The following is a 17607-nucleotide window of genomic DNA, read 5'->3' as shown; positions in this document are numbered from 1 at the left end:
GGAGTGGAGAGGGGATGAAGAGAGGTTGGTCAATCAGTACCAACACAGTTAATAGAAGATATAAATTCTAATGTTCGATTGCAGAGTAGGGTGACTATAGTTAACAACAATGTATCAATAGTTAGAAAAGAGGATTTGAAATGTTCTCAGCACATAGACATGATAAATACTCAAGGTGATGGATACCCCAAATACCCTTACTTGATCATTTCACATTCCATGCATGTAACAGATACTCACATGTACCCCATATATATGTAAAATATTATTTATTAATTTAAAAAGTCTTTTGATTCCCTTTTAGAAGGGAAGGAGAAGGCCAGAGAGTGACCTTCCTAGCTTTTATGGCCTGTTTCAGGGAAGAAGGGAATGGGGAAGGTGAGAGTAGTCTTCCAGCTTCTGCTGTTTTCTCAAATGCCTAAGTGCTATATTTTGGGAACACTATCAGTGCTAGAAAAATTTATGGTAAAAAGGTATTACTGGCCTAACCAGGAATGTTTTGTGGATCTTTAGCTGGATCAACCCAATATATGTTTTTCTTAATGTAAAAAGTAAAGTACAGGTTCCTTTTCAAAGACTTTCCTCCCCATTTAATTAGGAATAAATAGTAACTTCTCTTAGAAGCAAAGTTTATTCAAAGACCTGTGCTAACATTCTTAAATATTTGCTAGCCATGATAAAGAAATCAATGTACTTAATGTTCTTAACTCCCACAATTTAGCCTAAATATTTGCCCTGGCATGCTTATACTGGTTCAAGCAAACATTAGGTCATATAGCCTGTTTCTCTTAATTATTTGAAGGTGTTTTTACCTTTTTCAACATTCCACAAGTTACTTCCTCCTTCCTTTGTTCTCCTCTGCCTTTGCCTCTTTTAAAAAGTTCCAAGCTGCTTGCCAATCGGGACAAATACAGAATGTGAGGTCATTTTCCCAGCCAATGGAAACCAGACACAGCAGTAGGGTGGATGCGTCAGGTCATAAATGACCCTGTCTCCTTTGTTCAATATGCTCTCATGGCAAAACTGCTGGCAAGTATACCCTTTCTGCAGGAAGTAAAAATGGCCTTGCTGAGTAAATTAAATTTATGTTCAAGTGCTATTTCTTTACGGCACCGGGGAACAAGCATTTCAAACACGTAATCTCCTCAAATTCCTTTTACCAGAGAGCTCCTTCTTTTAAAACTTTTTTTATGAGATGGCCTTACTTGTTTTCACAGATTTATACTTCTAGACTTTAAAAAACTGTTTTCTTGTCCTCATCAGATAATCATTAACTACAAATTTTCATTGCTGCCAACTAAAACAATTACTGAATTGTCTCTACATTTTTATCACGTTAATTCATATATACACTGATATTATATCAAATTATATCACTTATTAGCTAGCTTTATAGGCTTTTTATTTTTTCAGAGAAAAGTTGGTTTTATATAAGGGTAAAATTAGTAGGCTGCTATGTATCCGTGAACCATTATTCCCAATGTTAAATAATACTAAAATTATTTTCCTTTAGATGAAAAGAGATGACTTCAGTGACTTTTATAATTCAGTGTGAAGCTAGCTTGAAGCTATCTTTAAATGCAACTCAATGTGATGTGCCTGCCTGAGGCAACTGACATTTGAGATTGTGATTCTTTTCACCCCCAAAGCAAGAAGGTCTGCTCCTTTCTGTAGTTAGAGCTATTTTAATGAAGTTAATTTAAGAGGTCAGAATCCAACTTGTGACTTCTCAGATTCTTTCATTTGCATTACAAATCATTTAAGGGAAAAAGGAGCAACTGACTAAAATATATTGGAGAAGGACTAGAGTAAAACGTTATTAATGTGAACTGTTATTTTTGAAAATCTGATCATCTAGACAGAGGTAATGAAAGCCATTGGACGAAATGCTTTACAATGGAAATCAGTAAGAGTTCATTGGGGAGATTAAACTGTTCACTAGAACAGAATTTTTAATCTCTCTCAGTATCTGAAAATACCAGTTACATAATGCCCAAATCACATTATGAACAATGCCTTCCTGATTTTCAGGCCAGGAGGAAAAAGAAGTGAGTCTTTATCATTTGGTCTTGTGCATCACTCTGTGGGTTAGCATAACTACGTGAATAGATGCTGGAAACCAAATACAGTAAGTCTTCATTTCATGTCCTTGATAAGGCTCTTGGAAACCTATGCAACTTTAGAAGAAACTACTTATAACAAAACCAATTTTACCATAGACTGATATATATATATATATATAAAGAGTTAAGTTTCTAAGACATATTTCTGATCACAAAAACATAAAATTTTTTTATGTTTTAATCTCCCAGGCTCAAGTGATCCTCCCAACTCAGCCTCCTAAGTAACCAAGATTACAGTTGTGCACCACCATGCCCAGCTAATTTTTAATTTTTTCTTTTTTGTAGAGATGGGGTCTCTTTCTGTTTTCCAGGCTGATCTCAAACTCCTGGCCTCCCAAAGTGCTGGGATTACAGGCATGAGCCAGCATATCGAGCCACTAAACTTTTAAATAAAGACACAAAACACTTTTAATATGAAGCATTGAAATACATGTGAACTATTCATACATTTAGGATTAATAAACACAAGCAAGATAATTATTTACCCAGCTTTTGGTGAATCAGTAAGTGATGGCAGTCATGGTTGTTAAATCAAGAAACATCTCCTACTATCATGAAGTTCAAAAACTAACTGACAAACAGGGTGGGTGCTCTGTGCACTTTCATAGCTCACCATTTATTGTCATGTGTCAGTATGATTACCACCTACTTTATGAATTTTTATTTGACAATAATTTGTATTCATTCATTCATTTTTCAACTTGCTTATTAGAGTTCAGGGTCTTGGGTGGCCAGAGCCTATCCTGGCAGCTCAGGGCACAAGGTGGGAGCCAATCCTGACAGGATGTCTTTCCATCACAGGGTGCACTTACCCCCACGCTCATTCAGACTGACGTCATTTAAATGCACCAATTCCACACACATGCACAGCTTTGGCATGTGGGAGGAAATTAGAGTGCCCAGAGAATACCCATGCAAACATGGGGAGAATGTGCAAACTTCACACAGACAGTGGCCCCAGCTTGGAACTGATTTTTTTTCTCATCAATGTTATAACAAAATGATGTTGAATGAACCATTATCAAAGGTCTGCCATACCAATATTTATTGACTATCTAGGCAGTGTCTTGCAGAGGATATAAAGTAAAATCAATGTGTGGTATACGTTCTTAAAGCTAATTTTAGTTTAAAAATAAAATATTTTGTCAAATGAAAAGATTATTTTGTTGTGGAATATCACTGAATTTTGTCAGTTATCATTTCAGTGCTTAAATGGGTATTGATCATGTATGTGAATTTCTAACAATTTTCTTGTAAACAAATGGAGGAACAAAAGCTTACAGCAAGTAAGCAAACAAAACCGCAAGCCAATAACTAACAGACATGCATATCTGCAGCTCCGATCAGCTCCCTGATAAGATGAAAAAGAATGAGAGATTTTTAGTGGTAGAGGTTTTTTTTGTTTGTTTTGTTTTGTTTTTATCTACTTAAGTTTGGGTAAGTCTATCATACGATGGACAATGGACAAATGATCATTCTCTTGATAATGAAAAGGACTGAATATCAGCTGTGGAGGGAAATAGAAAGACAACAATGGACCCAAGCCATGCAAGTTTTAAGTTTGTAAATACTGTACATCTCTTTTCTTCTTCCAGAATTTCATTACATTTGTATTTCTCTGGGAAGTGGCATACAATTTTATAATCAAGAGGGACAAGATAGAATCTTTTGTGCCTCCTGCTGTGGTTGCTTAGTTGTGGTTTTAATTGTTGCACCAGCAGGAAAATAGACGGCTTTAATTCTAAAGGATTAAGAAGACTTGAGCAATATATGTATGCAGAAGATAGAGGCTGGTGCTCTTACTTAGGAAAACTAGTCAACCTTCACGCACTCAGTAAGCAAGTTAATGAACTCCGTTGGTAAAAGATAAACGAAAAGTGACCTTTCTTTCTTTACTATATGGTTAGTTATTTTTATTTTCCTATATAATAGGCATGATTTATATAAATAGGATTTGTCTCTAATAGTGAAATGAGCATTGTATATAGAATGAGATGAACTGGGTTTAAACATGACACTATGGTTAATTAAATGTATAATTGTATCCAAAATTACACATTTAAACTCCCTGGGTCTTTAGTTTTCTCTTTTGGAAAGTGAATATATTATAGCACATAATTTCTAAATTCACCAGCTCATCTCTAAATTATCTAGTATCTAGTCTGGATTCAACTTTCCCCAAGTGTCCTAAGATAGGTCTTTAGAGTTTTTGTAAAAATATAAAACCAATAGAAATTCACAAATTGCATTTAATTTTTTGTCTCTTTGGATTTTGAAACAGTTTTCAAACTCCTCTCATAATATTGACTCCATGATGATTATGGAATATCCTGCATTCTGAATTTGTCTAATTGTTTCCTCATATTGAGATTTAACTTCTTTCTTTATCTCTTATACTTTCTTTCTTCTTTCTTTTTTTATTTTGTTTCTTGAGATGGAGTCTCACTCTGTCACCCAGGCTGCTGTCACCCAGGCTGGAGTGCAGTGGCAGCAATTATGGCTCACTACAACCTCCGCCCCTCAGGTTCAAGTGATCATCCTGTTCCCGTACCAAACTGAGGGTCGGGCTGCTATTTCTTGTGGCCCAATAACAAGATGCAGATGAACTGGGGAGGAAGAGAGTTTTTATTTCTGTAACCGGCTACAGGGAGAAGGCCTGGAAATTATCACCAGACCAACTCAAAATTACAAAGTTTTCCAGAGCTTATATACCTTATAAGCTATATGTCTACATGTAAGTGTGCAGTAAATCTAAAGACATAAGTGATTAACTTCTTTTAATCTATCTATAACTAAGGTCTGGGTCCTGAAGACCTTCTTCTGGAGCCTCAGTAAGTTTACTTAATCTAAATGGGTCTAGGTGCTGGGGTGATTACCTTTATCTTGTCTCCTGCTAAATCATAAAGGTTTGGGACATTCCTTTAGACCGCAATAAACTTGTTTGTGGAGCCCTGGGGAGTTTCTTCAGACCCCCAATAAAACTTCTTTAATCCTAAAAGGGTTCCGTTAGGAATTCCTTTGTTATCTTGTCATGCTTCAAGGCCCAGGAAAAGCCTCGGAAAAACTCTTGGTGGGCTCTTTGTTATATTCCAGCCTTTGTAAAAGGGCACTGGCTCAATCACCTTTTAATGTTTAACCTAGCTACTCAGTGCTGGGACAGTTGCAATGGAGGCCTGAATTAATGAGAACTGGCCTGCCACACTCCGTCCTTAGCCTCCCAGGTAGCTGGGACTACAGGCATGCATCACCACTCCTGGCTGATGTTTGTATTTTTAGTAGAGATGAGGTTTCACAATGTTGGCTAGGCTGGTCTTGAACTCCTGACCTGAAGTGATCTGCCCACCTCGGCCTCCCAAAGTGCTGGGATTACAGGCATGAGCCACCATGCCTGGCGTTATCTGTTATATTTTTTGTAATCTAACTTCATTAAATTCAGTGTAGCATTTTTTACAAGATTACTTCATAGGTTATATTGAAGTATATTTTGCATCATACCAGAAGTTACATGACATCATACTGTCCCAGCATTAGTGAAGCAAAGTTTGATCTTTGATTAAGGTGGTGACTACCAGATCACTCCATTTTTTTTCCATCCAACTCATATATTTTATACTTCCTTGACTTTCAATGTCATTTCAGGACATTTATTACTGTATTCTTGGATTTCCTAAACATATATTCATCCTATCAATAGCTGCCGGCTAAGTCTTCTGATCATTTTCATTATCTCCTTGGAGCAGGTATTCCCAGTTGCCTATTAGTATCTAAAATCCTTAGCCTGTTGTGGTAGTCCCACAACACCTTATATTTTGTGGTCTCTTACCAAGTCCCTTTCTACTCCAACTAAATTAATTTGCTTTTTGTCTTCTCCACATGGTCTTTTCATTCTCACCTCTGCCTTCAATATCTGATTGCTTCCTCTTTAATTCCCCCTGCGACTGCCCCAGCTTGTTTATCACCTCCTTTATGATTTATCCCAAACCACTAAAATCATTCTCAATATTCAGTTTTTCCTAGTGGTCAAATATTCAGTTTATGGCATATACTTTTATAATTTTCAATAGTGTTTCTTTCAACTGGAAGTAATAAGTTTTCAATATAAGGATTATATTGATTCAAAGTTATAGTAATTGAAAAAGTTGAAATAAGATTAAAACGTGATAAAATTGTTTAAAGAATAACTTTTTTGTTTTTATATCCATAGCCACCATCTCTTACATAAGAATATGAGTCAGCATAATGATGATGAATGAAAGTACTGTTCTTTATAAAGTCAAGGAAGCCACCTTGTGAGACTAGGCTATCATTCAGCAGTGTTGTGAATTTTCCTTTCTAATTTCAGGTTAGGTGTGATGTTTATGTGGCCTATATTTCTGGAATTGGGCAGTTTGTTCCGGATGGAACTTTTATGACTATGGTTTGCTAGGAAATACTGCTGGGCTTGCAGATCATTCATTCACTGATAAACTGAATTGACTTTCCCATGTACTTAAGTCAGTTTTTCAGTGTGATGTGAGAGAAAACTGGATTTGGAGTCAGGACAGGGGTTTAAGCACTGTCTCTGCTACTTACCTTATGTGTGACCTTGAGCAAATTCTTTAACCTATTTGAATTTTACCTTACTCCAAAACAAAAAACAGTATCTTACCATGACTACTTCATTATGTTGTTGCAAAACACAAATTAGGTATTGTGAAAAATCCCTTGTGATTTATAAAGTGCCATCAAAATACACAGGGTGATTATTTATGTTTTTCAACTTAATAAGGAGATTAATAGCTTCTTTTTGGGAAAAATTTCTATTTCAAAATAATAAAATATTTGTTTTTGTAAAGTGGGAAAGATAGATTTAATTGGGATTTTTTTTAATCTTTTTTAATTATTATTATTATTATTATTATTATTATACTTTAGGTTTTATGGTACATGTGCGCAATGTGCAGGTAAGTTACATATGTATACATGTGCCATGCTAGTGCGCTGCACCCACCAACTCGTCATCTAGCATTAGGTATATCTCTCAATGCTATCCCTCCCCCCTCCCCCCACCCCACAACAGTCCCCGAAGTGTGATGTTCCCCTTCCTGTGTCCATGTGTTCTCATTGTTCAATTCCCACCTATGAGTGAGAATATGTGGTGTTTGTTTTTTTGTTCTTGGGATAGTTTACTGAGAATGATGATTTCCAGTTTCATCCATGTCCCTACAAAGGACATGAACTCATCATTTTTTATCGCTGCATAGTATTCCATGGTGTATATGTGCCACATTTTCTTAATCCAGTCTATCATTGTTGGACATTTGGGTTGGTTCCAAGTCTTTGCTATTGTGAATAATGCAGCAATAAACATACGTGTGCATGTGTCTTTATAGCAGCATGATTTATAGTCCTTTGGGTATATACCCAGTAATGGGATGGCTGGGTCGAATGGAATTTCTAGTTCTAGATCCCTGAGGAATCGCCACACTGACTTCCACAAGGGTTGAACTAGTTTACAATCCCACCAACAGTGTAAAAGTGTTCCTATTTCTCCACATCCTCTCCAGCACCTGTTGTTTCCTGACTTTTTAATGATTGCCATTCTAACTGGTGTGAGATGGTATCTCATTGTGGTTTTGATTTGCATTTCTCTGATGGCCAGTGATGGTGAGCATTTTTTCATGTGTTTTTTGGCTGCATAAATGTCTTCTTTTGAGAAGTGTCTGTTCATGTCCTTCACCCACTTTTTGATGGGGTTGTTTGTTTTTTTCTTGTAAATCTGTTTGAGTTCATTGTAGATTCTGGATATTAGCCCTTTGTCAGATGAGTAGGTTGCGAAAATTTTCTCCCATTTTGTAGGTTGCCTGTTCACTCTGATGGTAGTTTCTTTTGCTGTGCAGAAGCTCTTGAGTTTAGTTAGATCCCATTTGTCAATTTTGGCTTTTGTTGCCATTGCTTTTGGTGTTTTAGACATGAAGTCCTTGCCCATGCCTATGTCCTGAATTGTAATGCCTAGGTTTTCTTCTAGGGTTTTTATGGTTTCAGGTCTAACATTTAAGTCTTTAATCCATCTTGAATTGATTTTTGTATAAGATGTAAGGAAGGGATCCAGTTTCAGCTTTCTCCATATGGCTAGCCAGTTTTCCCAGCACCATTTATTAAATAGGGAATCCTTTCCCCATTTCTTGTTTTTCTCAGGTTTGTCAAAGATCAGATACTTGTAGATATGTGGCATTATTTCTGACGGCTCTGTTCTGTTCCATTGATCTATATCTCTGTTTTGGTACCAGTACCATGCTGTTTTGGTTACTGTAGCCTTGTAGTATAGTTTGAAGTCAGGTAGTGTGATGCCTCCAGCTTTGTTCTTTTGGCTTAGGATTGACTTGGCGATGCGGGCTCTTTTTTGGTTCCACATGAACTTTAAAGTAGTTTTTTCCAATTCTGTGAAGAAAGTCATTGGTAGCTTGATGGGGATGGCATTGAATCTGTAAATTACCTTGGGAAGGATGGCCATTTTCATGATATTGATTCTTCCTACCCATGAGCATGGAATGTTCTTCCATTTGTTTGTATCCTCTTTTATTTCCTTGAGCAGTGGTTTGTAGTTCTCCTTGAAGAGGTCTTTCACATCCCTTGTAAGTTGGATTCTTAGGTATTTTATTCTCTTTGAAGCAATTGTAAATGGGAGTTCACTCATGATTTGGCGCTCTGTCTGTTATTGATGTATAAGAATGCTTGTGATTTTTGCACATTGATTTTCTATCCTGAGACTTTGCTGAGGTTGCTTATCAGCTTAAGGAGATTTTGGGCTGAGACAATGGGGTTTTCTAGATATACTATCATGTCATCTGCAAACAGGGACAATTTGACTTCCTCTTTTCCTTATTGAATACCCTTGATTTCCTTCTCCTGCCTAATTGCCCTGGCCAGAACTTCCAACACTATGTTGAATAGAAGTGGCGAGAGAGGGCATCCCTGTCTTGTGCCAGTTTTCAAAGGGAATGCTTCCAGTTTTTGCCCATTCAGTATGATATTGGCTATGGGTTTGTCATAAATAGCTCTTATTATTTTGAGATACGTCCCATCAATTCCTAATTTATTGAGAGTTTTTAGCATGAAAGGTTGTTGAATTTTGTCAAAGGCCTTTTCTGCATCTATTGAGATAATCATGTGGTTTTTGTCTTTGGTTCTGTTTATATGCTGGATTACATTTATTGATTTGCATATATTGAACCAGCCTTGCATCCCAGGGATGAAGCCCACTTGATCATGGTGGATAAGCTTTTTGATGTGCTGCTGGATTCTGTTTGCCAGTATTTTATTGAGGATTTTTGCATCAATGTTCATCAAGGATATTGGTCTAAAATTCTCTTTTTTTGTTGTGTCTCTGCCAGGCTTTGGTATCAGGATGATGCTGGCCTCATAAAATGAGTTAGGGAGGATTCCCTCTTTTTCTATTGATTGGAATAGTTTCAGAAGGAATGGTACCAGCTCCTCCTTGTACCTCTGGTAGAATTCAGCTGTGAACCCATCTGGTCCTGGACTTTTTTTGGTTGGTAAGCTATTGATTATTGCCACAATTTCAGCTCCTGTTATTGGTCTATTCAGAGATTCAACTTCTTCCTGGTTTAGTCTTGGGAGGGTGTATGTGTTGAGGAATTTATCCATTTCTTCTAGATTTTCTAGTTTATTTGCATAGAGGTGTTTGTAATATTCTCTGATGTAGTTTGTATTTCTGTGGGATCGGTGGTGATATCCGCTTTATCATTTTTTATTGCATCTATTTGATTCTTCTCTCTTTTTTTCTTTATTAATCTTGCTAGCGGTCTATCAATTTTGTTGATCCTTTCAAAAAACCAGCTCCTGGATTCATTAATTTTTTGAAGGGTTTTTTGTGTCTCTATTTCCTTCAGTTCTGCTCTGATTTTAGTTATTTCTTGCCTTCTGCTAGCTTTTGAATGTGTTTGCTCTTGCTTTTCTAGTTCTTTTAATTGTGATGTTAGGGTGTCAATTTTGGATCTTTCCTGCTTTCTCTTGTGGGCATTTAGTGCTATAAATTTCCCTCTACACACTGCTTTGAATGCATCCCAGAGATTCTGGTATGTTGTGTCTTGGTTCTCGTTGGTTTCAAAGAACATCTTTATTTCTGCCTTCATTTCATTATGTACCCAGTAGTGATTCAGGAGCAGGTTGTTCAGTTTCCATGTAGTTGAGTGGTTTTGAGTGAGATTCTTAATCCTGAGTTCTAGCTTGATTGCCCTGTGATCTGAGAGACAGTTTGTTATAATTTCTGTTCTTTTACATTTATTGAGGAGAGCTTTACTTCCAAGTATGTGGTCAATTTTGGAATAGGTGTGGTGTGGTGCTGAAAAAAATGTATATTCTGTTGATTTGGGGTGGAGAGTTCTGTAGATGTCTATTAGGTCTGCTTGGTGCAGAGCTGAGTTCAATTCCTGGGTATCCTTGTTGACCTTCTGTCTCGTTGATCTGTCTAATGTTGACAGTGGGGTGTTAAAGTCTCCCATTATTAATGTGTGGGAGTCTAAGTCTCTTTGTAGGTCACTCAGGACTTGCTTTATGAATCTGGGTGCTCCTGTATTGGGTGCATATATATTTAGGATAGTTAGCTCTTCTTGTTGAATTAATCCCTTTACCATTATGTAATGGCCTTCTTTGTCTCTTTTGATCTTTGTTGTTTTAAAGTCTGTTTTATCAGAGACTAGGATTGCAACCCCTGCCTTTTTTTGTTTTCCATTTGCTTGGTAGATCTTCCTCCATCCCTTTATTTTGAGCCTATGTGTGTCTCTGCACGTGAGATGGGTTTCCTGAATACAGCACACTGATGGGTCTTGAGTCTTTATCCAATTTGCCAGTCTGTGTCTTTTAATTGGAGCATTTAGTCCATTTACATTTAAAGTTAATATTGTTATGTGTGAATTTGATCCTGTCATTATGATGTTAGCTGGATATTTTGCTCGTTAGTTGATGCAGTCTCTTCCTAGTCTCGATGGTCTTTACATTTCGGTATGATTTTGCAGTGTCTGGTACCGGTTGTGCCTTTCCATGTTTAGCGCTTCCTTCAGGAGCTCTTTTAGGGCAGGCCTGGTGGTGACAAAATCTCTCAGCATTTGCTTGTCTGTAAAGTATTTTATTTCTCCTTCACTTATGAAGCTTAGTTTGGCAGGATATGAAATTCTGGGTTGAAAATTCTTTTCTTTAAGAATGTTGAATATTGGCCCCCACTCTCTTCTGGCTTGTAGGGTTTCTGCCGAGAGATCCGCTGTTAGTCTGATGGGCTTCCCTTTGATGGTAACCCGACCTTTCTCTCTGGCTGCCCTTAACATTTTTTCCTTCATTTCAACTTTTGTGAATCTGACAATTATGTGTCTTGGAGTTGCTCTTCTTGAGGACTATCTTTGTGGCGTTCTCTGTATTTCCTGAATCTGAATGTTGGCCTGCCTTGCTAGATTGGGGAAGTTCTCCTGGATAATATCCTGCAGAGTGTTTTCCAACTTGTTTCCATTCTCCCCGTCACTTTCAGGTACACCAATCAGATGTAGATTTGGTCTTTTCACATAGTCCCACATTTGTTGGAGGCTTTGCTCGTTTCTTTTTATTCTTTTTTCTCTAAACTTCCCTTCTTGCTTCATTTCATTCATTTCATCTTCCAGGGCTGATACCCTTTCTTCCATTTGATCGCATCGGCTCCTGAGGCTTCTACATTCTTCACGTAGTTCTCGAGCCTTGGTTTTCAGCTCCATCAGCTCCTTTAAGCACTTCTCTGTATTGGTTATTCTAGTTATACATTCTTCTAAATTTTTTTCAAAGTTTTCAACTTCTTTGCCTTTGGTTTGAATATCCTCCCGTAGCTCGGAGTAATTTGATCGTCTGAAGCCTTCTTCTCTCAGCTCATCAAAGTCATTCTCCGTCCAGCTTTGTTCCGTTGCTGGTTAGGAACTGCGTTCCTTTGGAGGAGGAGAGGTACTCTGGTTTTTAGAGTTTCCAGTTTTTTTGCTCTGTTTTTTCCCCATCTTTGTGGTTTTATCTACTTTTGGTCTTTGATGATGGTGATGTACAGATGGGTTTTTGGTGTGGATGTCCTTTCTGTTAGTTTTCCTTCTAACAGACAGAACCCTCAGCTGCAGGTCTGTTGGAGTACCTGGCCGGCCGTGTGAGGTGTCAGTCTGCCCCTGCTGGGGGGTGCCTCCCAGTTAGGCTGCTCGGGGGTCAGGGGTCAGGGACCCACTTGAGGAGGCAGTCTGCCCGTTCTCAGATCTCCAGCTGCGTGCTGGGAGAACCACTGCTCTCCTCACAGCTATCAGACAGGGACATTTAAGTCTGCAGAGGTTACTGCTGTCTTTTTGTTTGTCTGTGCCCTGCCCCCAGAGGTGGAGCCTACAGAGGCAGGCAGGCCTCCTTGAGCTGTGGTGGGCTCCACCCAGTTCAAGCTTCCAGGCTGCTTTGTTTACCTAAGCGAGCCTGGGCAATGGTGGGCGCCCCTCCCCCAGCCTCGCTGCCGACTTGCTGTTTGATCTCAGACTGCTGTGCTAGCAATCAGCGAGACTCCGTGGGCGTAGGACCCTCTGAGCCAGGTGCGGGCTACACTCTCCTGGGGCACCGTTTCCTAAGCCCGTCGGAAAAGCACAGTATTCGGGTGGGAGTGGCCCGATTTTCCAGGTGCCGTCTGTCACCCCTGGAAAGGGAACTCCCTGACCCCTTGCGCTTCCCGAGTGAGGCAACGCCTCGCCCCTGCTTTGGCTGGCGCACGGTGCGCTCACCCACTGACCTGCGCCCACTGTCTGGCACTCCCTAGTGAGATGAACACGGTACCTCAGATGGAAATGCAGAAATCACCCGTCTTCTGCGTCGCTCACGCTGGGAGCTGTAGACCGGAGCTGTTCCTATTCGGCCATCTTGGCTCCTCGCCCCTCTAATTGGGATTTTTAAAAAGCAATGTGGTTGAAAATAAGGAGGAAGAAGGTAATTCATTTTTATCTGAATTCCCTTTTGCCATATATTTCACTCATTTTCTCTGTTATCTTTATTCCTTCTACATTATAACATTTGTGTGTTTTTGTTTGTTTTTTGTTTTGTTTTGGTTTTGAAAGTTATGCAATAGCATCTTGCAAATTTTTTAAAAATACTGATCCACCTCCTAGTTTTAGGGCTAGCGTTACCCAGTTTAACAAACTTCTCTACCCTTTACATGCTTTTTTTCTGACATTTTTGCTGTAAATCATGTTCAATCAGTTAATTACATGATCAATATTTATGGCATACATATTATTAAAAAGTCATTCTGTTATTAATGTAAAAATTTTAAAATGCATAATACCTTTCCTGGATTCCATTTATTTGGATAATCAACTGTACTAATCACCTACTATATTCATGGTATATTCTCAAGAAGACTTCATGTGAGTCTGAGAGACAAATATGGAAAGATCTTAGCAATAAAGTTTTTGGTATGGAAATGAGAAATAAAGAAGAGTTTATAGAGAACAGATCATTTATAAGTTGTTCCAAGTGGAGAACCTATTCATTGTAAAATGTGGTAACTTTCAATTATACCAGGTGCTGATTTTTATTTAGAGAATATTTAGGAATCATATTGTGAGACTGTTTGGGAAGGGGATTCATGATCTATTGGTGTGTAACAAATTACCCTAAATATGTAGTGGAAGTCACACTCTCTCTCTCTTGCCACATTTTATTGATTAGAAGTCACTAAGTTCAGCCCACATACAAAGAAAAGAGAATTAAATAATTCGTTAGTACATTTTATACTTTCCATGCAACTGCAGCTGATATTGTCACTAAACTTTCTGCCTCAACATAATGAGGAGCCCCCTCTCCTCCAGTTTCCAATAATGTTTTTCTTATTTTTCTTTAAGTCCTCACCAGTAGCCTCCTCAAAGGTCATTAGGATTCTGCTTACATTCTCCTCAAAGTCCTTTCAGCTTCCTCTCAGTTCTTCGTTCTGAAACTTCTCCCACACTTTAGGTTTTTATTACAGCATAGTACCATTTTCTGTGCTAAAATCTTCATTGGTTATCTATTGCTGTATAACAAATTGCCCAAAATGTAGTAGGTTAAAACAATAACAAACATTTGTTATCTTCACAATTTCTGTGGGTTAGGAATCCAAGAGTGGCTTAGCTAGGCCTTTCTGCCTCAGCGTTCCTCTTGAGGTTGCAGCGAAGATGTTGGCCAGACTTACACTCATGTGAAGGCTTGATGGAGGTGGAAGAATCTGTTTTCAGGATTTCTCACTCTCAGGGCTGCCAAGTATTGGTGGGAGGCTTCAGTTTCTTCCAATGTGGCTGCTTGAATGTCCTCAGGACATGATGGCTGACCTCCTCCAGAGCAGCCAATCCAAGAAAGCAAAGTGGAAGTGACAATGTCTTTTATGACCTTGTATTAGAAGTTACAAACCATCACTTCTGCCATATTCTATTCATTAGGAGAAAGTAATTAAGTCCAATGCACAATCAAAGGGAGGGGAATTTGGCTTCTCTTTTTGAAATAAGAAGTGACAGAGAATTTGCAGACACATTTTAAAACCACACAATCTAGATCCTGCTCTTGTCCAGTAACCCCTCCAGAAAGATCTCCAAGAGAATGTGCACACACACACACATATATATGAGGAAGCAAGACAAAGCTGGAATTTGACCCCAAACTCCAACAGCATATAACTCCAGGTCTACAGAGAATTATTTTACTGAAGCTAGATTGGTCTGAACAACATAAAAGCAGGCCAAAAGGATCTTATGTGTTCTTCTCCTCCAAAGCTAACCATGCCAGGAGGGGAAAAGTGGAAGGAGCACCTGTGGGAGAAGACAGGAGAGCCAAGAGAGCAGACATGCAGAGCACATTTTCTTTAATGCCTAGGGTTGCTTGCCTCAGGTTTCTCCAAATAGGGTAGTAGCTCCAGGGCTCCTTTTGTGTTGGAGAAAAAAGTCTGGAAAAGGGGAAACATAGATGATGGAATTTTCTTAGGGCAGCTGTAGTGTTCTTATCACTCCAGGCCTATGAATGAAAAGAGAAGAGGAATGGCCCTGCATATGCATTCTGTGATGTTTGATTAACAAAGAGACTCTACTCAAGTAGCACAGTGGTCAGTGTCGTGTCCTGAAAACTTACCAGATCATAGCAGCAGACGTCTCCTATTTCAAAGCACAATAACCTGGGAGCTAGGATTCGAATTACCTCAGTTTTTTATTTTTATCCTGTTAATCTGGTTGGCTTAACCATAATAATAATGGTCAATTTATGGTGTGATTGTGGCTCTTGTGGGGAAAAGATCAGCAGCACATCGAATAAGTCCCATTGATTCCGTTTGTGGGACTCCTTCAGAAATCTTTCCTACTACAGCAATTGAGATCTAATATAAGGGCAGTCCAGGCCTTGAGTCCCTTTATGTATGTCCCTTGATGTTGCCTCTAGAAGTTTCTGAAATAGATTAAGCCTGGAGACCAAGTTTATCCCATGATCACCATTCACCCTGTGCTCACTTCATTCTTCAAGGAAGCCTTTTATTCATTCCTGCCACCTAAATGATGTTCAACTGCATTGGCCAATAAAACAGGGTAATTAAAGTGAATGTGATTCTAAAGCAAAGCCCAAAACACAGTTACACATCATAAAAATGCTCCAAATTTTTTGTCACCATATTAAATTTTAGAAATCTCTTCTCATAATCAATTACTATTCCCACATTCCAGAGTGATTCTCAAACTCTGAGTGATGGTTCTCCTAAGACTTCCAGCTCTTTCTAGGGTGACAGAGGGAGGCAGGTGGAAAATCATTGCCTTTCCTACACTCTCTTCCACCATCAGGAAATTGGTAAAATCGGATAAAAGACTAAGTGTCAAACTGTCTCTCCTTTTCTAACCCTCTTTTTTACTTATTTTCTTTTCTAGCTCGTTCTAAACAGATAAAGGAAGGGTTGTTATCAAATAGATTCTGCTGGAAGACCACAGTGTAGCAAAGCATGTGGTGGAGAATCTAGCACTGATAGACTAGTTAACTCTGAAAGGTGAAGGAAATACCTTGTTCTTAGCAACGAAGTGTTACCACAGTACTTGACACAATCCTGTTGGATTAATACAAATGATTTATGTGACCCATCTAGATTCCTGTGCATGTCACTGAAGGTCCTCTTTAATACAAGCCCCATCTACCACTTCTGTGTTCCTCCCCTGACCTGTCCACTGCTTGGGTCATGAGAAGCCACTGTCTTTTCCCCACACATCCTGTTGTTTCTATGCTCTGGTTTGTTTTTATATGCTTTCCTGCTCCCTAGGATTGCTCTTCCTTCCCCTTCTTTTTCCCCATCGTCATGACCATGCTGTTCTTCACTCCATCCTTAACTTCCAGATTGAGCAGACCACTTCTTCCTTGCATCCTCATTAAACTCTGGACTCCACATTGAACAGTACCTAGATTGTGATCTCGTTGAGAGCAGAGAGTACCTCTGAGTCTCACTGACCTTTCTGTGTCTAGTACCAAGCACAGTGCCTGGCAAAAATAAGTGTACAATACATAGTGATCTGAATTGAGGTTCTGAAGGGAATTTATTGTATTCAATTTGTTCATCACTCTGTAAGGATCCCTATATCTACTATTCTATTTTTACTTGGTGGATGCATTTTGGGAACAAATCATTGAAAACAACTTACATTATGTTTTATCTGCATTCTCTGATTGCATGCCTTTTGTAAGAATATTTTATAGACAGTACTTCTCCTGTCACTCTTATGATGTAGGTTAACATCACTGTATTGAATGAATAGCTTATTTATTGAGCTGCTGTTTTTCTCATAGACTCTTTTTCTTTTAGAAAAATACAGCTTTGACAGATAAAGGACCTAGAATATCTATATAAAAGAAAATAGAAAAGATATACTTGCCCTCTAAATTCCTGACACTGTAATAAGCCAACTTTGATAACATTGATTTAATAATTAACCCAAGATAGATCTTGAAATCACTCAATCTATAGTTTCTTTAAAGCAAATAATTCAGCCAACAAAGGCACGTGAAATGAATGATAAGCAAGGATCATCAATACTATGATATTTATTCCACGTCTTAAGTCCAAGAGAATAATGCTGGGATACTTTCATTCCATAAAGAAGCCAAAACAATTTATGTATTGTGACTACTATGAGAAAGGCAAATTGCATTGCAGTTTGTGCTACTATGTGCTAGGTGCTGTACTTGGTAAATATTTTATTACTTCATTTAGACCTTACTACACTATTGTATGAATCAGGCTTCTCCAGGGAAAAGGGACCAATAAGATGTATCTATCTACATATCTTATTATTCATACATACATATATACACACATACATATACACATATATGAAGAGATTTACTAAAAGGAACTGATCCATATGATTATGGAGGCTGGCAAGTCTCAAGTCTGCAGGTGGTCAGTAGGCCATAGACTCAAGACAACCAATGGTGTAGTTCCACTCTAAAGGCTGACAAACTT

General features: G+C 38.4%; 1 protein-coding gene and 1 long non-coding RNA gene across 4 annotated transcripts in view; one reads left to right on the top strand and one right to left on the bottom strand.

Moving 5' to 3' along the window:
- Positions 1–1022, bottom strand: part of ASB17 (ankyrin repeat and SOCS box containing 17) — a 52321-nt gene extending 51299 nt beyond the window's left edge. For all 3 annotated transcript variants that reach the window (XM_054448670.2, XM_054448660.2, XM_054448684.2), the window contains exon 1: positions 813–1022. The gene's annotated coding sequence lies outside the window, so the exon portion shown is untranslated. The remainder of the gene's footprint in view (positions 1–812) is intronic.
- Positions 1–17607, top strand: part of LOC134738508 (uncharacterized) — a 158708-nt gene that overhangs the window by 37540 nt on the left and 103561 nt on the right. Inside the window, exon 5 of the long non-coding RNA XR_010124233.1 lies at positions 2032–2128. This is a non-coding gene — a long non-coding RNA (uncharacterized LOC134738508). The remainder of the gene's footprint in view (positions 1–2031; positions 2129–17607) is intronic.

Source organism: Pongo pygmaeus, chromosome 1 (assembly GCF_028885625.2).
Source record: "Pongo pygmaeus isolate AG05252 chromosome 1, NHGRI_mPonPyg2-v2.0_pri, whole genome shotgun sequence".
Lineage (NCBI taxonomy): Eukaryota > Metazoa > Chordata > Mammalia > Primates > Hominidae > Pongo > Pongo pygmaeus.
Note: the sequence above shows the minus strand (reverse complement) of the source record. Positions and strands in the feature narration are given on the sequence as shown.